We start from the raw sequence: 20313 nt of genomic DNA, 5'->3' as shown, positions 1-20313 counted from the left end.
GGCTAATAAGAAGAAATCGAAGTAAATTGCACTAAGCATACAACATGCCATAACTTAACATCTTAATCTGAAATCAAGAGGACTTAGCCGCATCCAAAAGGGAGGCCCGAATCTACAGTCAAGAAGAACCCTTAGACGCAGTCAAGAAGAGATCCTTAACCGCAGCAAGAAGGGGTCTTATCTCAGCGTGAATAAGCCTGGAAAGATAGTGTGTTTGCTGCAGGTAACAACGTGATGAAAGAGGTTGGTCTATATATGGTTTTAAGACTGTTTGCTAGATAATGAAGCCGTTGTCATAAGGTCTGACCTTCAGGCTTAGAAAAGATCAGCGTAGGGCTGAAAAGCATATATGGATTAGGTGCTAACATTAAGCTGAGTTCTAATAGTCCCATATTGCTGCGTTGATAGCATATTTGTATAGTTGTTTTGAGAACATATGCTACAGAAGTTGCTATGTGCTAGGCCAAAGGTCATAGCATCATAGCAAAGGCTATTTAGGGTTGATGTTTGTGCTCTTATCAGATTTGCCGGTGCCACAAGCTATCACTGGAATGTTGCAGCAGTAAGAAGGATTACTAGATTGATGGTCTGCTACAGTTCTATCATTGGTTGAAGACTGCCATGGGAATTTAGGATTGCATCTCAGAACTGTCATCATTAGTGGAATGATGGTCTTGCTACTGCTGTCATAAAATCTCAGATTTATGTATTTGTACAATCTCTCTCTCTGCTAAACTATTGAAGAATATAACAAGATTTGACCAAGGGTTTCCCCACATTGGGGTTTGTCCTTGGCTGGTGCCACATCTTGTGTCCTCTTGTCTTGGCCTGTTTTTTGTGATTTATGTTTATGTTCTATCTGCATTTCACTATCATGCTAATGTGATTGCTAATCTGGAATTGATATTGAGCTAATATGGAAAATTGAAGTAAATTTGCTCTAAGCATAGAACATACCAAAAATTAACAGTAAGGGACAAGGTTCAAAAGGAGAGAAGAGCAAGAAGGACCTATCAAAGGTCAAGTGGTATGGCTGTCACGAGTTTGTCTATTATGTCAGTGATTGCCCATTGAGAAAGAAGAAGGGAAAGAAGCAAGTGGCAGCTTCAGCAAACACAGATGAGCTCTCTAGCAAGAAGGAGCAGGAGTTCGCATTGATCACTTGCCTGACTAGCTTGACTTCACAGGGTGTCTGGTACATAGACAGTGGAGCGTCATTTCATATGACAGAGGTTAAGGAGTACTTCTCTAGTTATAAGGAGGAGGACATCAGGTTCTAGATTCAAATGGGGAACAAGACCAAGTGCAGTCCTGTAGCACGAGGGATTGTTCTATTTCAGAGGGAGAACAACAAGTAGCTACCCATCCATGATTTGTTGCATGTGTCGGGCTTGGCGATGAATTTGATCTCTATATTAGTCCTTCAGGACAAAGGGTACAATATTCTCTTTAGAGGAGCTAGATTGTTGTTATAACACTAAGATTGGAGGTCACCTATAGCAGTTGGGCTGAGGAGCGGTGAGTTATACAAGTTGCAGTGAGACACGCCCAAGGCACTAGCTAGCAACAGCAGTCTGAGAGACCAAGTGGAGCTATGGCATAGGAGGATGGGCCATATTCATCACAGAGCACTTAGATTGCTTTGTGAGATGGTGACAGGTGTTCTAGAGTTCAGCACAAAGCAGGACAACGTATTCAAAGGATGTGCGATGGGAAGTTCGTCAAGGCATCTTTTGGAGTGACAGTAGATCATAGGGTATTTTAGACCTTGTACACTCAAACATATGTGGGCCAATGTCGATGAAATCCATCAAGGGGTACAAGTACTTTTGTACTTTTGTAGACAATTTACACTTGTGGCCAGATACACTTCTATACGAGTTGTGATCTCATTAGTAGCATAGATGGGATGGCAGATCCATTAGATGGATGTCAAGACGGCCTTCCTGAACGGTGAACTTGAGGATAAGGTGCATATAGAACAACCAGAGGGCTTCGTGGCACATAGTAGAGAGACCCACGTGTGCATATTGAAGAGAGCTTTGTACAGGCTCAAGTAGGCTACCAAGGCGTGGTATGAGCGCATCGACAAATACTTTCAAGGCATGGGCTTTGCGAAGAGTGAGGCTAACAGTAACCTCTACTACTTAGTGGTTGGGGGAGATGTTCTCATTCTTGTCCTGTATGTGGACGACTTGTTCTTGACAAGTTCACTAGGGCTCATCAAGAAGTGCAAGAGGGACCTTGCAGCAGAGTTCGAGATGAATAATTTGGGGTTAATACACTATTTTCTAGGTATGGTGGTATGGCAAACAGATGGCGATATCTTCATTTGTCAAAGGAGATATTGTATCGAGATCCTAAGAAGACTCGGGATAGAGGATTGCAAGGCCATGTCTACACCCATGATTAGCAATTGGATGAAGGTAAATGCATCCCGGGAGAAGGATGTGTACCCCACTTTGCACAAAGAGTTGATAGGCTCTTTCAGGTATCTGGTCAACACCAGGCCAGACATATCCTATGCAGTTAACTCTCTGAGTCAGTTCATGGTGGAGCTGAATAGAGCACATTGGATAGCAGGGAAACATGTGTTGAGGTATTTGCATGGCACAATTGAGCATGGGATCAGATATGCTTGAGGTGGTGGTGTCAGGTTCATGGGCTATATTGATGTAGACTGGGCAGGGAACACAATAGATCGAAAAAACACTTCAGGTTTCTGCATTAGCATTGGGATCAGGAGTTGTTTATTGGTACAATAAGAAGCATAAGTCTATAGCACTCAATTCAGCAGAGGCAGAGTACATAGCAGCGAGCATGGCTACATGCGAGGCCATATGGCTTCAGAAGTTGTTGGGAGCCTTGTTTGTTCAGAAGATAAGAGACGACAGTGATACACTGCGATAATCAAAGTTGCATCAAGTTGTCGAAGGATCTAATATTTCATGACAGCTCAAAAAATATAGACATCAAATACCACTTCATCAAGGGCTGTGTGCAATGCAAGATTGTCCAGCTACATAATATACCTATAGATGAGCAAGTAGCAGATATTTTGATGAAGGCTTTGGGGAAGGCGAGGCTCATCTTCTTCATAGACAAGTTGGGTGTTAGGTAGAACACCTTCCTTGCTAAGAGGGAGTGTTAGTTTGTGTAGCTCAAACAGGTGTTCTAGTCTCACATGGTGTCTATGAGGCTAGAGAACACATTTTCTATAATACCCAGAATTTGTTTCATGAGAAAAGGCCTTAAATCGATTTTTCTCTAAAGACTTCCAGAAAAGACACTTAATGGAGTCAAGATGATCTTAGCAATCGATTGTGATTAGATCATGGTCATTGATTCGTATAAGAGGAGATAGAGGGTCATTCAGAGAACACGAAGGAGAGACAAATTGCATTGAGAGCAAGGGCATAGAGGTAGCGCAGGGACATCAGCAACAAGGGTTTCAACAGAGATTGCCGGAGAGATTCTTCACAAAGCTTTCCAGGGAGAATTGGAGATTGATTTTTCTGTAGTGCAAGGTCGATTTTCCAGTGGTACGAGTTGCTCAAGCAGGGGGTGCGAATTACCCAGTTTGGCAGTGTGAATTGCTCAGTGAGGAGAAATTTTAGAGCAAGGAAATTTTCACAAGAGAGATTGATTTGCGCAAGAGAATTGATTTGTCGGGAGAAACAAAGAATTTCAAGTGAAGGTCGTAATTATTTTCCTAGCCACTGCGAGTTGCTAGGAAGGTCGAGTTTCTCAGCGAGGGACACACGTGTGAGCCAAAGTCAACATCAAAGGGAGGTCAAATTGATATTGGTAGCTCAAATAGCTTCTAGGAGATCTAAGGAGTCTAGTGTTGAAATTTCTAAGTCTGACACATCAGAAATCCCTACTACATTATCTGGTTTATTTTCTCCTACTCGTTCTTTGTATTAACAAGCTATTTATAAACATAAATACTGAAAATAAACACAAATGCAGCATTAACACATATACAAATCAACAATTGAAATAAATGAGACAAACACACAAGGGACACTATTATTTTTGGACAATCGTCCCCGGAAAAACCCAATGCAGGAAAATCAGTGTAGTAGATATGAGGGTTTTATTATTATGCAGTTTCTGAATACAACTAGAATGCCAGAAATGGCTCACCCAACAGAGAATGCCCTCGGCCGAAGTACCTCTCCTCGAAGACAGATATTCCGATTGATCAGTCACCGAATGATCGATCCCACAACAACTATGGCAACTCCTTAACTGGACAACGAACGCTGCTCCAAGCTTCTCTACTGCTCTGCGTCACTCTGCTAGGGACTGTGTCACCCTCTCAGCTCCAGTCTGCCCCACAAAAAATCTCCAACGTTGCCTCCTGGCCCTGTGTCAGCTCTGCTAGCCTTTGCGCAACTACTGATGCCTTTGCGTCAACCTCTTGGCTCTCTGCGTCAACCCTCTAGCCCTCTGCGTCAACCATGCTAGTCTCTTCAGCCTCTGCGTTGCTCCAGCGGCCTCTGCGTCAGCCTTCCCAGGCTCTGCGCTATCTCTCTGGCACTGTCTCTACCTCTTTGCTATGTATTATTGGCCTCGTGTCGAACTACCCCTCGCTACAACAAATCACTAGTTCGATTCTCTCAGCGAACCCCGCTCCAGAAAATCGAACTGACTAATAAATATGGTGTATCTCCAACTGACCCTCAAACCTCCTCTTATACTTTTCCTGTTGAGTCTTCAACAGCTGAGATTAAGTCCCTAATCAATGGCTAAGATTAGATTTGGCTTGATCCTCGTCTCTTGGAACCTTCTAACCCAAAATTATATTAATACACATTAACATTTTAATTTTCCTAAGTTTATACTTAGGAACCCATTAAAAATATTAATATTTTAATATCTCCTCATCCAAGTAGAATTTCTCCAAACGATTTATGGGTTTTGGAGATCTCATGTGCTTTAGCCTCTCCACCAATTTTCATGGCTAGAGCACATCCGACACTACCACAAATCAACACTCACTCTTAGCAAGGAATGTGCTCTAGTAATGCTCCATCACTAAAACATCACACTGATCCTCCGCACTAATACCTGTGTTGATGCCTGGCCTGTTGCCTCACATCATCTACACTGTTGCTTCCTATACTGTTGCCCATGACACTATCACTGCCACTGCTACATCTATATTGCAGCTCCCTCTCAACATGTTGCCCCTAGCACTGCCACTGGTAACTGTTGCACTGCAACTCAGTTACCGAGAAGTAGGTAACTGACTTCTCCCAAATACTGACATCCCAATCAGTCTAGAAGCCTCGTGAAACTGACGCTGCCTCTACTGCTATACTGTGCTCCCTCTATTGCCACTGCGCGGCTGCATACACCTCTGTGTCTTTTGCACTGTTGTAACCTCCACTGCGTTGCCTCAAATTTTTGCACCCAAGCACTGCCTTGCTACTCCACTACACTTTGTTCCACTCGACCTTTGTCATCCTGCTACTATTGTTAAGGGCTCCCGTAGCCAGATATGATCCAAGAGTTTGGGCACCTCAAGGATCATTCTAGTATGTAGTCCTCCTGACTACAACTCGATGTCTCCCCACCTCTTCTCTAAAGGTGCATGAGCACTCATGGCACAGTCGTCATCAATCTTAACCTCTTTCTCCGCCTTAGCTGGAGCTACCGTAGAATCGGAAGCCTCTCCCTTGTTTTTCTTCCGGGGACATTGGGATGCATAATGTCCCAGCTCCCCACGGTGAAAGCACTTCACCTTGGAGATATCCTTCTTCTTCTTCTTCCCTTGTTGTCCCACAGATGCTAGAGCCGCATCCTTATCCTCCTCTTTCTTGATTCGACCTCCCTTTGCCACTACTCCCCACCTTGGTCATCCTCCTGATCTCTTCTTGACAAAGAGCGGCCCACATCTCCTCCCATCCTAGAAGAGTAGCCTTGCCCAAAATACTTTGGACAAATGTCTCCCACTCCTTGGAGATTGCATTCAGGGCAGTCCTTCCTAACCATAAATTCTAGATTCGGTGTAGACCCCACGAAAATAAGTTGGTCGCGAATCTCCTGCAACCTGGGAAGGAATGGATCTATCTGCTCTCCCTTCTGCATCTGATACGATAGCAGTTGATTCTCCAATAGCATCTTCTGCTGCACAGAAGTGCCCTGATACAAGGTCGTCAAAGTATCCCACATCTCCGTTGTTGTATTGTTTTTAGCAATATGCAGTATGACATGATCTTTGACCCCATCTAGGATCATGCACTTTGCACTCGCCATTGCATCCTCATACTTCTCATTCTCAGCCGATTCGACAGGGATAGCCACGGTTCTCAAGGCAAAGTCCTTGATGCAATGTCGATCCAGGACTGCCAAGATCCTGGTCTTCCCGATGACAAAGTTAGAAGCCCAGTCCAACCTATCTTGATCCCTCGATCCATTCACTTCCATTTCAACTCCTCTTCTGGACTCTTGATGATGAACCACACTTGTTGGTTCGAAACGCGTCGGCCAAAAATTTCTCTTATGTGATTTCTACCGAAAGACTTTGCTAAATTCGACCTCCCTCCTGTAAATCTCCCTCTAAGTCCTTATTTCCCTCCTGGAAATCCTCTGGCCAATTGTCGAGCCGCTCCTCTCCAATCCTCCTTGCAACTACAACTCGGATCTGGATTTCTTGGCTAGAAATCCGTCAAGGTAGCGACTCCCTCTACCTTGGTTCCGTCTCCTTAGGTACTATTCTGTTCTGACAGAACCAGCACCCCACCAACTTCTCAATCACAATCTGCCCACAACTCCCCAAGCCCTGGCAACTAAAGAAACTGAGCCTTTTAGGCTCTGCACAATCCGACAACAGCAGAATCTGCTCCTCCTGGCCACAGTGTCGATCCTTCCTGGCTGAGAAAGATGACCGGGCACTGCATAGGTCTGATCTGCCCCTCTTTGCCTCTACGCTGACCCTCCTCCTAGCTCGAAATGATGACGCAGGGCCTTTGCGTCACTTCTTCTCAACTGATTCTGCTCTAGAACAGCGCTATCTCTCGAGACAGCTGCTACTCCTCCAAATTCTTCAGATTACTATTAGTGCCTTCAGTTCTCCTGTGATCTGCAATGCTTTGATACCATGTTGAAATTTCCTAGTCTAACACATCAGAAATCCCTACTGCATTATCTGGTTTATTTTCTCTTACTTGTTCTTTTTATTAACAAGCTATTTATAAATATAAATATCGAAAATAAACACAAATGTAGCCTTGACACATGTATAGATCAGCAACTGAAATAACAGAGACAAACACACAAGGGACACCGTTATTTTTGGACAATTGTCCCCGGAAAAACCCAATGTGAGAAAATCGGTACGGCAGATATGAGGGTTTTATTATTTTGCAGTTTTTGAATACAACTAGGATGCCAGAAATGGCTCGCCCAATAGAGAATGCCCTCAGCAGAAGTACCTCTCCTCAGAGACAGATATTTTCGCTGATCAGTCACCAGATGATCGATCCCACAGCGACTACGGCAGCTCCTTAGCTGGACAGTGAAAGTTGCTCCAAGCTTCTCCACTGCTCTACGTCACTCTTTTAGGGACTGTGTCACCATCTCAGCTCCACTCTGCCCCACGAAAAATCTCCAACGCTGCCTCTTAGCCCTACGTCAGCTCTCCTAGCCTTTGCGCAACTACTGATGCCTCTGCGTCAGTCTCTTGGCTCTCTGCGTCAGCCCTCTGGCCCTCTACGTCAGCCACACTGGCCTCTTCAGCCTCTGCATTGCTCTAGTTGCCTCTGTGTCAGCCTTCCCAAGCTCTGCGCTATCTCTCTGGAACTGTCTCTACCTCTCTGCTATGTATTCTCGGCCTCATGCCGAACTGCCACTCGCTGCAACAGATCACTGGTTCAATTCTCTCAGCAAACCCCGCTACAAAAATCGAACTAAATAATCAATATGGTGTATCTCCAACTAACCCTCAAGCCTCCTCTTATACTTTTTTTGTTGAGTCTTCAACTGCTAAGATTAAGTCCCTAATCAACAACTAAGATTAGATTTGGCTTGATCCTCGTCTCTTGGAACCTTCTAACCCAAAATTATAATAATACACATTAATATTTTAATTTTCCTAAGTTTATACTTAGAACCCCATTAAAAATATTAATTATTTCAATATCTCCTCATCTAGATTTTAATATCTCCTCATCCGTGTAGAATTTATCCAAACGATTTCTGGGTTTTGGAGATCTCATGTGTTTTAGCCTCCACCAATTTTCTTGGCTAGAACACATCGGATGATACCACAAATCAACATCTAGTAGATGTGAGGAAATAATTTTATCGAAGCTTAGCCAGTGTCAAGCAAGCAATTGTAATATTTTTGTTGAAGAATTTTAATAATAAACCCTCATCTACATAATGGTTTTCCCTTCGGGATTTTTCCAAGAACATTTACCCGAAAATAAGGGTGTTCTATATTTGTATGTGTGTGCATATATTTCTCATTTCCTGTATTTATTTTTCGTCAAGTTGCAATTGTGTTTTATTCAATATTTGTCGCAAGTTGATCGCAGATGAGAAATAATGCGAAAAGATCAGAGAATAATAACCAAAAAATGCAACAGTGATCAAAATTTCACACTAACTATGTACTTTCCTCATTTTTATTAGATATAATCTTGTCAAGTTTTTCATAAAGACCCTGCATCTTTTGTAATGATTTATGATAATCCTAAAGGATCACATCTAATACATTTTTCAAAATGAGACAACCCTTGAGCATTTATTCAATGTAAACTCTTGCAATGTTATACGCTTCTTCACATTTAAGTTGAATGTCCCCAATATTTCAATCCAAGATGAACTTAGAAGTATGTCCATATATTTTTCAAACATGGTTGTAAGATGGAAATGAGATATAAAAATATAATTGTCAATCATTAGTTAAACAAATAGTAATGTCAATATCTTTTCCTTAATCTAACTTTAATAAGGTGAGAACTTTGTTTTCAAAACCGCAACAATCGATCAATCTTTCTTAGTTGGTAGAGAGCAAGGTTTTTAACCTTGTGGTCTAAAACCCTAGCACACTCTTGAAACCCTTGCATGTTTCAAATCAAACAATCTATGAGCTAAACAATCAACATGGTCTTTGGAGGGGATCTCAACCCTTCCATATTCAAAGGGATTTGCTTTTCGAGCTAAGGCTTCTGCCTATGGGAAACCATCAAGAGCCCAACCAACCAAGTTCATCAAGCAAGTTTAGAAATTCCAGAAGTGAAGTTAACTCCCACTGCATCAAGATGTAAGGCCCCCACTCTAGCAAACAAAGGCTTGATTTGCCAATTCACTAGAATCTAGCTTTCTCGAAAGACAATGGAAATCTAGTTGCAAAAAATTGGAAAGTGTTAATCAAAGGACAATTACACCATTTCTTTTGTGGTAGGTAATATTATACTTTATTATTCAAGACAAGGGATGACAATGATGTAATATTCCAAAACGAACCCTATTGTTCTTGAGGCATGCATCTGAACAAATGGATACTAGACTTCAATCTGGAGCATGACATCCCCACAACAATGCCTATATTGGTTCGATTTCCTCATCTCCCTCTCCATTATTGGAGTGATGATGTTATTCGTTGTGTTGGAAACTCTCTAGGGCATTACATTGACAGGGATGAATGCCAAGATAATATGTATGCCTATGCTCGATGTGTCGATGTTGACTTGGAGAAATGCCATTCTTACATCATTGGATAACTTGTAGCGTGTTTAGTTGTTAGACTATAAGCAAATTCCCTTCAAGTGCAAATCTTATCACAAGTATGGGAATTTTGACAAACACTACAACAAGGACACTCATATTCCTCAAACAGCATCAAAAATAAAGGAACATGGCATAGACTAAAATGAAAAAAGGGTTCACACACTAATATCCAAGCAATATATCAAGCATCAACGTCATGGATATCAATAACATCTCGATCAAAAAAACCCTTGGTGAAAATCTTCAGTAAGGGAACTTCTTCAAACCATTACTTGGACCAACCAAATATACAAACCAACAATAAAGGTGGTAGTCAGTCAATGACTACAAATAGATTTGAAGTTGAGTGAACCCCAATAGCTAAAACCCTAGCAAATCTTTTCTTGAAAATAGGGGGAGTTACCACAATACAAATAGAGTTGCCTTGTTCTAAATAGTAGAGATCCTATCCATGGAAATAAAAGATCAAGGATTATAAAGAATGGAGGTCAATAACTTCATCGACACAAAGATAGGTTCCTCACATTTTATATCGAAAAGGAAAAGATCAAATGAAAATTGAGGGAGGAGGAAAAAAGAAAAAGATTCTAGAAAAAGTTTCACAAAAAAGCTAGGAGGAAGACAACAATGGTTAAAAGGGAGGAAGCTACAAATAAGGACAAGATGATGAGGACCTGGCCAATAATAGACAAATCTCTTGGAGGGGGATCAAAACCTACTAGAACCTCTAGAAGTAGTGCACCTCAAAAAGGCAATGGTGTAAAACTATCATCCAAATAATGATACGTCTCTTCCAAAACTAGAGAGGATTAAGGAGCATGAGCAAAGAAGCAACCTCAAAAGAGTTAAACAAACAAAAACTTACTATCCTCTTACTCTAGAAAACTAAAATGGAGTCATCATAAGCTCTAAAGCTTGGGAAACAACAAATGGAGACAATATGAAGAACTTGTTCTCAATTCAAGAGGAGATTCAAAAGGGCTATACAATCTTTGGAAAAATTAGGTTTGCAGTTAGATTTTACCTTTCAAACTCAAAACTAATCTCTCACAAGATTTATAATCATACAAACTAGTAAAAGCATCAATGCTTCCAATTTATATACGCCTATAAATTATATGGAAAAAGAAAGTTGTCATTTATCTATGATAGCTCTACAGGACACTCAATACCTCAATAATAGCATTACCAACAGGGAGTACAATGTGGTCCTCTCCAATAATCAGAAAAGAGGGAGGAACATCATTAGAGATCCATTCAAGGAAAAATAGAGGAATTAATAACTAATTGGGACCTTATATATATCAAGACAATCAAAGGGAAAAACGCATGGACTAACAAATGGATTGGTATAGGGCACACTACGGTCAAATTAGACAAATTGTGGGTGCATAATGATCTTCTCTTCCAAGATTGCACTCTTAAATCGAGGATACTCCCATCAGTCATATCTGGTCGTAAGTCTCTTGTCCTACACCTTCATGACTCTCTAGATTGTGGTCCATTGCCTTACTATTATAACTTTCCATGGTTGAAAGGCCAAGAAGTTGTGAACCCAATTTATGTAGCCTAAAGAACTTGGATTCTCGTTACCCATTATACATAAGCAAACAAACATTAAAGCTAGTCAAACAAGACCCGAAAGAGTGGGTGAGGACTTCCTACTCTCCATCGACAAAAAAAGAATTGCTCGGACCTCAACATGAAGAAATACAGCTTAAAATGGAGCACAAACACAACTACTGAACTCCAAGAAATGAAAATAGCAACAGCAAAAGCTTCAAAGATCCAATCAAATTGAAGAAAAAACCCAGAGGCTTAGATCTAGATGTCTATGGCCGAAGACTAGGGATAGAAATACTACATATTTTCATATGCAAGTCAAGTCACAATTTACTAAAAATAATGTTAAGGAGATATCATTGCATGATGGGACTAAAATCTCTTATTTTTGGGAGTTGAGGACAATAAACAAGGCACATTATGGCTCTCTTATCACTAGGCAAGATGATGTGGCACTTGAGACCTCAACATCTATACTGGGGAATATTCTTATGGTGACAACAGCCAAGGAGAATTCAGAAATGTTAAAACCAATCGACGAAGAAGAGGAAATATCAAGTGACATATGAAGTCTAGAACTGAACAAGACACCAAGGCCTAACAAGTTCTCAATATCCTTCGATAAATCTTTTTGGAATCTTATCAAATCAAATCTCAAGTGGAAGTTACGCCCAAAATTTTCACAAAATAAGGGCAGCACCAATTCTTCATTCTTGGCATTGACCTTGAAGAAAGCAAACATATCCTCCTTTTCACAATTTGGCCCATATCTCTATGCAACTCCTCATATAAAATTATGACAAAAAGCTTCCAGGATTTAAAAAATTTCCCTAAGCTTATCTTAGAAAATCAAGAGTAATTTATACAGTATTGTCCAATCATTGGCAAAATAGTGTTTGTGCAAGAGCCCAATCATTCTAGTAAGAAAAATAGAGAGAAGGGTATGATTATTTAGCTTGACATGGCAAATGCCTTTGACCATGCATGACATTCATTTTTGTTTGAAGTGAGGTCTCTAAGTTTGGCTGTAGTCCTTCATTCATCCAATGGGTATCTTCTCACATGTGCTCTCCTTGGACAACAGCAAACCCACCTCTTCTTCCAAGGAAGTAGGGGTTTGAGGCAAGGCTGCCCCTAGTCCCTTCTTTTATATATTATCATGGTTGTCTCTTTAAGAAAGAAACTTGAGGCAGAACAACTCAGCGGAAACCTTCCTAGCATCAAAATTGTTTGAAAAACAAAGAGTTTAAACCACTCCTTTGTTTGCAAACAACACCCCCCCTTCTTCGTGGAGCTTCCACTATAATTGTTTCCAAGTTTAATCAGTGTTAAATACCTTTATAAATGCTTCAAGGGAGGAAATTAACCACCAAAAATGTCAAATATTAGGCCAGAACTTCAATAATCGAGTGATGCAATCTAGTTCCACAATTGTTATGATTCCCCTTTTCTAAAAACAAATCTTCCTTCAAGCATTCGAGAATCCATATTCCTCTCAATAATCCTTTCTCTCACTCCTTGATGAGCATAATTGAAAATATCAAACAAAATTTAAACAATGGGGATGACAATGATTAAACCCCACCTAAAGAATGATTTTGATATATCAATTCTATTGGCTCTCCCTAAGTTCCAGTGTTCTACTATGCTGGTTTTGATTGCATTATGCAACAAACTGGTCATGAAAAAAGAAAGTTCTTGTAACTCTAACATGAAATATCATCCAATAAACTAGAAGATTGTCATAGGTCCCAAAGACGGGGATCAGGGATTGTTAGCACTAATTTTTACACCCTTGGAGCTGAATAAACTTTTAAAAGCAGCGAACATATAGGATAATCTGCCCTATTTGTCACTGGTAAATCCTCCTCTGCGTTTAGGCTGGTGCTTGCCAACTTCAGGGGGCTGTCCCTAATAATTGTAACTGCTGTTTTAACTTGTAAATCTGCAATAAAAGAATCAAAAAACAGCAAGATAAAGGCTTTTGACAAGCAAGTTAGTGGCCAAACAATTATGTGAAAATTCATAAATTAAATGTGGAGCAGTGCTTCACAAATCAGCCTCTAATATGGACAGATAAAGTAAGAAAGAAAGCTTATCTAAGTGGCAAATCACCCAAATAAATAACTAAGAACTCTTAATACTTTATGCAAGACAGTACTGAATTAAAACAAACCAGAGTGAGTGGATCTAAACTGAGTTCTATTATGCAATGGCCAAAATGTTGGCTGCAGCAAGATTACTATTATAGAACATGAGACAATGATACCAAGGCACAAAGTATCAAGAGCTAGAGAGAGAGAGAGAGAAAAGAAATAATGGAGAGAAGAGAGTGAGGCGCTTGTTCTTGCTTAAGAAAATTCCACTTGGAAGGATGGCCTTCCACTTGCTTAAATAATAATTCCTTGACTAATTTGAGCTAAAAATCGTTAAGATATGGTATGTTCTATGCTTATAACAATTTACTTCTTTTCCTAATTATATTCCACAGATTAGCAATCACATGTACATAAAGTAAAGTGCAGATAGAACATTAAACGATCGACAGAAAACAAGCCAAGACAAGAGACACAAGATGTGGCGGCTAACCAAGGACAAATCCCACAATGTGTGGGGAAACCCTTTGATGAAATCTTCTTTAATCTTCAATAATTCAGCAGAGATAAATAGTACAATAAATCTGATTTATATCAGTAGTAGCAAACCCTAGATCAGCAGCATCAGCATTAGCAGCTTCATCATCAAACTAAGGCAGACGATATCTCACAAACCAAGCGTCGGATCGGCTTGATACCACCACCAAAAGTTGCGGCTTCCAGAGGAGGTTCAAATTAACCTACAACGCAGTTCAGATGAGGGGATCTTCTGGTCCACGCAAGTCAAACTTTACTTCTGCAGTTGCAGCTTTATTTTCAGCAGCTTCCTTCAAACTAGGGCAGTTAATATCTTGCAAACCGTCCGTCGGATTGACTTGATTCTACCACCAAAAGTTGCGGCTTTCAAAGGAGGTTCAGATGAACCTACAACGCAATTCAAATGAGGAGATCTTCTAGTCCACGTAGGTCAAACTTCACTTCTGCAATCACAGCTTCAGTTTCAGTAGTTGCCTTTAGACTAGGGCAGTCGATATCTTGCAAACCGTCCGTCGGATTGACTTGATTCCACCACCAAAAGTTGCGGCTTTCAGAGAAGGTTCAGATGAACCTACAGTGCAGTTCAGATGAGGAGATCTTCTAGTCTACGCAGGTCAAACTTTACTTCTGCAGTCGCAGCTTCAGTTTCAGTAGCTTCCAGCTTCACGTGTGAGGAAGAGACCCTTTTCTGCGCAGTAAAGAAGAGACTCTTTTCTGCACAGTAGAGAGAGAGATGTGATGAGATGAGCGAGTCCAAATGAGGAAAAGTCCTTCTATATTTATACACAGCGTTGGTGTGTGAATAGATGCAACTGTTGGGCTTTTGAGCCTACATGAGTTGTAGGTCGGCTTGATAATAATTCCATAATCAAAATAAATTCATATCTCCATGAATACTTATCGGAATCGGATGATCTTTATATCAATCCTACACCTCTCGACGAGAGGAATGTAATAAAAATATTATCAGCCATGAATAAGATGACCCACATGAAGTTTTGCCCTAGTTTCCAATTTTAACAAAAATAGGAGAGGTCAAATGGTTATTATTGAGCCTCAGTGCACCTGAGTGGAGAAAAATTTGAGTTAACTAAACCTTTCTTGGAGTAACATGAGATAAACATTAGCTCTTGATAAACTCAGCACTTGAACTTGAGTGTCCTTTCCTTTTGTATGCAATTCGTCCTCCTTAGCAATTTCAGCCACCTTATTTTTCCTTCCTTTTAATTTCAAACCTTAGAATTTAGTTAGCCTCCATTTTTGGCCAAGAAATTCAAGTGGCCTAGTTTATCTCTTACATGACAACTTGAGTTAAGAGGTCAAACTTGTGGAGGAAGAATAGGAAGAATTTCTAGGCACATATGAGATAATGGAGGAGAAAAATTAGGGGAACAAGTAGATGGGAAAATAGGAAAGGCTTTAGGGAAGGGAAAATGCAAGAGGAGAGAGAAAATATTGGGAGGGAAAATAAATTTGCTAAGTGCCACATCACTAATGACTCATCCAATTCTAAGCCACATCTGCATCCTCAATTGTTGCCACATATCCACCTCTCAAATTGCCCATCTCATGGTACTAAAAATAGACATGCCTAAAAATAGGCACTGCTAAAATCGTAGTATGTCTACATGTCCACAATATTATACTCATTAGTCTCAGAATTTGATGGTGAACTGGGTGCTACTATCGACATTGCCATGTCGAGACTACCAAAAACAGAAAATTCTCAAAACCAGACGAAACCACCACCACCAGACTCAAAACTCAGTGGGGAGTCTGAATATGTAATCACTGGTGCATGGATCTGACTGCTAAAAATAGGAAGTGCTCAGATTTGGATGAGAACAACACCATTGGATTCAGAACACAGTGGGCAACATGGATGTCTAATCAAACCTAACATGTAACCATTGCTAAAAACAGAAAGTACATGAAATCACATGTAAGTATACTCATTGGATTCGTCATTCAATAAGAAATCCAAATCTGTGATTAGAATCAACATGTCAGCACTTCGGCTGAAAGTAGCTCATCGGACTCAGAATCTTGCAAGGATTATAACTATAAATATCTCTAACATGTAAGCCTCCGAATGAAACCTACTAAAAATAGTAAATGCCATACATGTCGCCCAGAAAGGCCTCACTGGCATCCTGAGTTCATAAGACTTCAAATATGTGATTCATAATGTTGTATAGTCCTCGGAACTCCCTCTCCTAGAAAGTAAGAAACCTGTTGAAAGTAGCAACTCTCTCAAAATTGTGCAAAAATCAAAGATGTGTCTTAATCATCACGGTATCAATCATGTGACTAGTCATCCTAGGAACCTTCCCCAGCCTGTATCTATATCAATTGGTGAACCTATAGCTGAATGAAATGTGTTGGCCCTTAACCCTGTAAATTTGTAAGGGGAAAATTCAAGGATTAAAGATCTGTCCCTTATGGATATGGCCATGGCAGCGAAGTTGTTGTGGAGATTGATTATAGGAAATTGGACTGGTCAAAGAAATATTTTGAAGGAGCCAAGAATAGGAGCTTAGAAAATTTAGTGGATACCCAGAAAAGGCTCCTAGATGTGAAAAATCTTGAAATCTGTGACCCACCTACTATGCTCTAGGATTACTTGAATTAAGTGGAATCATAAAGATATCTCTATATGGAAGGACAGCAGTCTTGGGAAAGAAGCATCAACTCATGAAAATTTGATTCCTTTAAGATCTTAGATCGACAGTGAAAATCTAAAATCATTGTATGATATCATGAGTACAACATTCTCGAAAATGGTTAAGATGGAACATAGAGAATCCTTGGTGGGTTGGTTGCAGGTGTTAAGGATAACCGTTCAAAACGAATGACTATCGTTTCTAATTCAGGTGGAAGTTCTTCTCGGATTTCCGTTGGAGTTTCAGTCATTCGCCTCTAATTTTTAGTTATTCTGCGGAAAATAGCTGAATTGGTTAATTTACCTAGAATTTAGCCAAAACTTCAATTACCATGGAACCAAAGGAATTAAGACTCCAGTTCATAATCTTATCGCGTCCACCTTTTCCACAAACCTGTATCTTTCCCACGGAACCGAAGGGAAACAAAACTGCAGTTCATAGACTTCTCGGGTCCAAAATTTATAATAAACCCGTGCACTTTTTAACACGATATCAGTCGGATCTCGTCACTTCATAGTGAACGGCTATGATCGACCCGAAACTCAACTGGACTAAATCACATATCATAAAACCTCGCATCCGTTTTCTAAATTAAACCTCATTCTTTTAACCACGCAATTACCGTCGGATCGGCCTCCTTCAAGTGGACGGTCCAGATTCACTGAGCTATTAACTCAGTTTTATAAACGATCACGTTCGATTTTGGAGATATCATTCGTTCTTATTAGCACGCGATCACCATTAGATCTATTGCCTGTCGATCGAACAGCTCAGATCATCTTCTAGGTTCTCACGAATTTTGTCGGGGTTTTCTTTGTTCCGCCAAGAATTTGCGCTTCCGCCAGGTTTACACTGGTTCTAAGCTATATTCTTAAAACATATCCAGGCTCTTTCGATACACAGAGAATGAAGATTTTAAACGTGATAACACAAGATTTATACAGAGTCTAACTCTAAAGGGGCCAAACTGGAAATCAACAACTCAGAAATATTTCGAAGGACATTAAAACCTTCGGGATTTAACCATTCATGCACAGAATACACAAAGACACGGAGAGATCTCAAATTTTACAGTCCAATCCTCCACAACCAAATCCCTTTACATTAATTCAAAACTTACATAAATACTTGTACATACAACAACCAGATCCTTAATCAATGGATCGAAACAGCCTAATCCTATCTAATCTGCATAATATTCTCCTTGAGAATCTCAACTAAGCCTAACTACTTGAATTTATTATAAGATAATTCAAATCCCTGAATTCTAGCTCAAATCCTATCTAGAAAGCTTTGTAAATTGACAACTAAAGGATCCCACTCCTTTGCTTGTAAACTTTTATTGTATTTTTGGAATAAAATTCTAAGCCTTTTGTCTTCAAGCCTCATGCTCCTGCATCAATCCTCCAGAGCCATTGCATCCCTTGATTTTGGTTCTCATTCAAGCTTTTAGCAGGGGTACCCCGTGGGATTCACGTGTTAAGGATGGTAGGGGTTGGGATAACTCCATATATAGAGTAAAGGAAGGATATTGGGCACAGCTTTCCCCCCTCCCTCCTCCTTAAGCGTCAACACTCTCTAATATGGAAACAAATCTAGTATGGCAATGAGCTCGTCAACATCAACATTTTCTGCTAGATTATGACTCATGGTAAGCTCCTAACTTCTAAGAATTTGACAAAAAAAGGAATAGAGGGTCCTCCTCAATGTGAGTTTAGTGCAATAGTTCAAGAAACAATTCACCACTTATTAACTGTAGCCTCTCCAAAGAAGAATGGTTTTATGCATTTGCAATAAGCCATCATGAAAGATGACCCTCTTCCTAGAGAGAAATGTTCACCCTTTGGAGTAAAAGCTACCAAGGATCTTTTAAAAATAAAAAGAGTACTGAATCTGCTTCCAAAATATAGATGTTGAATGATCCAGTTGACCTGAAATAATGTTGTTTCCCACCAAGTTTAGGACAAGCCACCTGTGAGCGCTACAAAAGCCCAAGGTATTTTATTAGAATATCTCAAAGGCAAGATCACATTTAAAGCTCAAGCTTTGGATAGCAATAAGGAGATTTGGTTAAACCAATTTTGGCTTCAAGTCGAAGACTCTTCTCGTATGCTTTCAAGGCCAATAAACCACCCTAATGTCAAATTTGAAAGGAGATCCATGAATGTCAAGAATGGAAACTTCTGCAAAATTCTTGTTCTTTGTTATTTAAAAGGGGCATCAATGAAGGATATAACAGTGGCAAGTGCACGTTTGTTAAGGGTGGTGGAGGGGTGTATCTCCATGATCCAAAGGAACAGCATTTGTATCTTTTGCTTGGGGACTTGACCAAGCCTCCAATAACCTAGTAGAAGCATCTGCAATCCTATGCGGTCTTACCCTGGCCAAAGAAGCAAATGTTGAGTCCTTTTTGCTTTTGGAGATTCAATTATAGTTATCATGACAAAGGTTCGCAAATCCCTTCCAGTGTGAATCAAATTAAAACTGATCATCTTTCAAATAAAGCAAGAAACCAAATCCTTTTCCAAAATCTCCTTTTATCATATTAACGGTGACCTTAATGAAGAAAGGAAATTGTGGACCAAATGAGGCACAATGTTATGTGTAGGCATTCAGATTAAAAACGTGGGGTATGAGTTTATACCTATCCTTAAGTACCAAATTTGAATTGGAAAATCAACCTCTTTAATAACACATGCACCAAATCTCAACACTCCATAGTATTGGCATTGAGATGGGCAAGCTCAAGACAACTTATAATCTTTACATCACTAGAACCACCTCCTTGCTCATGTTTACTGCATGCTTTGCTTGCACTTGGTACAAGGCTTGTCGGACAATGGCTCAGTGCAAGTTTAGAATTGAGGGCAATGAGATTAGTCCATGTGAAATTTCCTTAATTGCAGTAACTGGAAATTTAATCTTCTAACATATGTAGGTTTATTTGTCTTCAGAAATTATTGCGGCAAATAACAATTAATTCGCTACTACAATCTTCACAGATAAATACAGGAACTGAAAAATAACGCACACACAAAATTATTGACACCAAGATTTTTGGACAATAGTCACTAGAAAAACCCCAATGTGGGAAAACCACTATCGCAGATTGGGGTTTATATTATTAATAATTCTTCAGCGAAATTGAGAAATGCAATTAGCTTGCCTCTCACTGGCAGGTCCCTGAGAAACAATATTTCCACTGGAAAATCGATTTGGAAACCCAAGTTTCCTTTGCAAAATCAAAATGACCTCCTTAGTGCAATTCACACTCACAACTTGCCCTACGCACTAGCTAAACTGGCACTATGTGTGGCTCCCTCTAGAACTCTCACTACTCCTGGAAATTACTCCCAACAATAATCTCTTTCTCTTGCAAATCTACTGAGCAATTCGCACCTCCTCCAGCACCTAACTCTGGTTATTGGAAATCAATCTCTTGCTCATCTTTGCGCACTGGCTAATTCGCACTGCCTGGTACGACCTCTCTGCAGAATAATTCAACCTCCCTTCCTGTCACCAGAATGTTGGAACCTCTGCGGAAAATTTCTTCAGAAATTCTCTTCCCAATCTCTCTGCTAAAACCCCATTATTGGTGTCTCCCTCTATGCCCTTGCTCTCACTGCAAATCGCACCACTGAGTGACTTTGTGTGTTCTCCAAAGCCTCGCCGACTTGCTCTTATAATCTCTCATTGGGGAACCAACA

General features: G+C 40.2%; 1 protein-coding gene and 1 pseudogene across 2 annotated transcripts in view; one reads left to right on the top strand and one right to left on the bottom strand.

Annotated features, from left to right (window-relative positions):
- LOC149156932 (uncharacterized) overlaps window positions 1–20313 on the bottom strand; it is a 275191-nt gene that overhangs the window by 204477 nt on the left and 50401 nt on the right. The gene's annotated exons all lie outside the window — the stretch shown is intronic.
- The window catches only part of LOC149156933 (glutathione reductase, cytosolic-like), a 47228-nt pseudogene continuing 29020 nt past the window's right edge, over window positions 2106–20313 (top strand).

The sequence above is a fragment of the Pinus tabuliformis genome, chromosome 9 (assembly GCF_031772625.1).
Source record: "Pinus tabuliformis cultivar Carrire ecotype Pingquan chromosome 9, CPIR1, whole genome shotgun sequence".
NCBI lineage: Eukaryota > Viridiplantae > Streptophyta > Pinopsida > Pinales > Pinaceae > Pinus > Pinus tabuliformis.
Note: the sequence above shows the minus strand (reverse complement) of the source record. Positions and strands in the feature narration are given on the sequence as shown.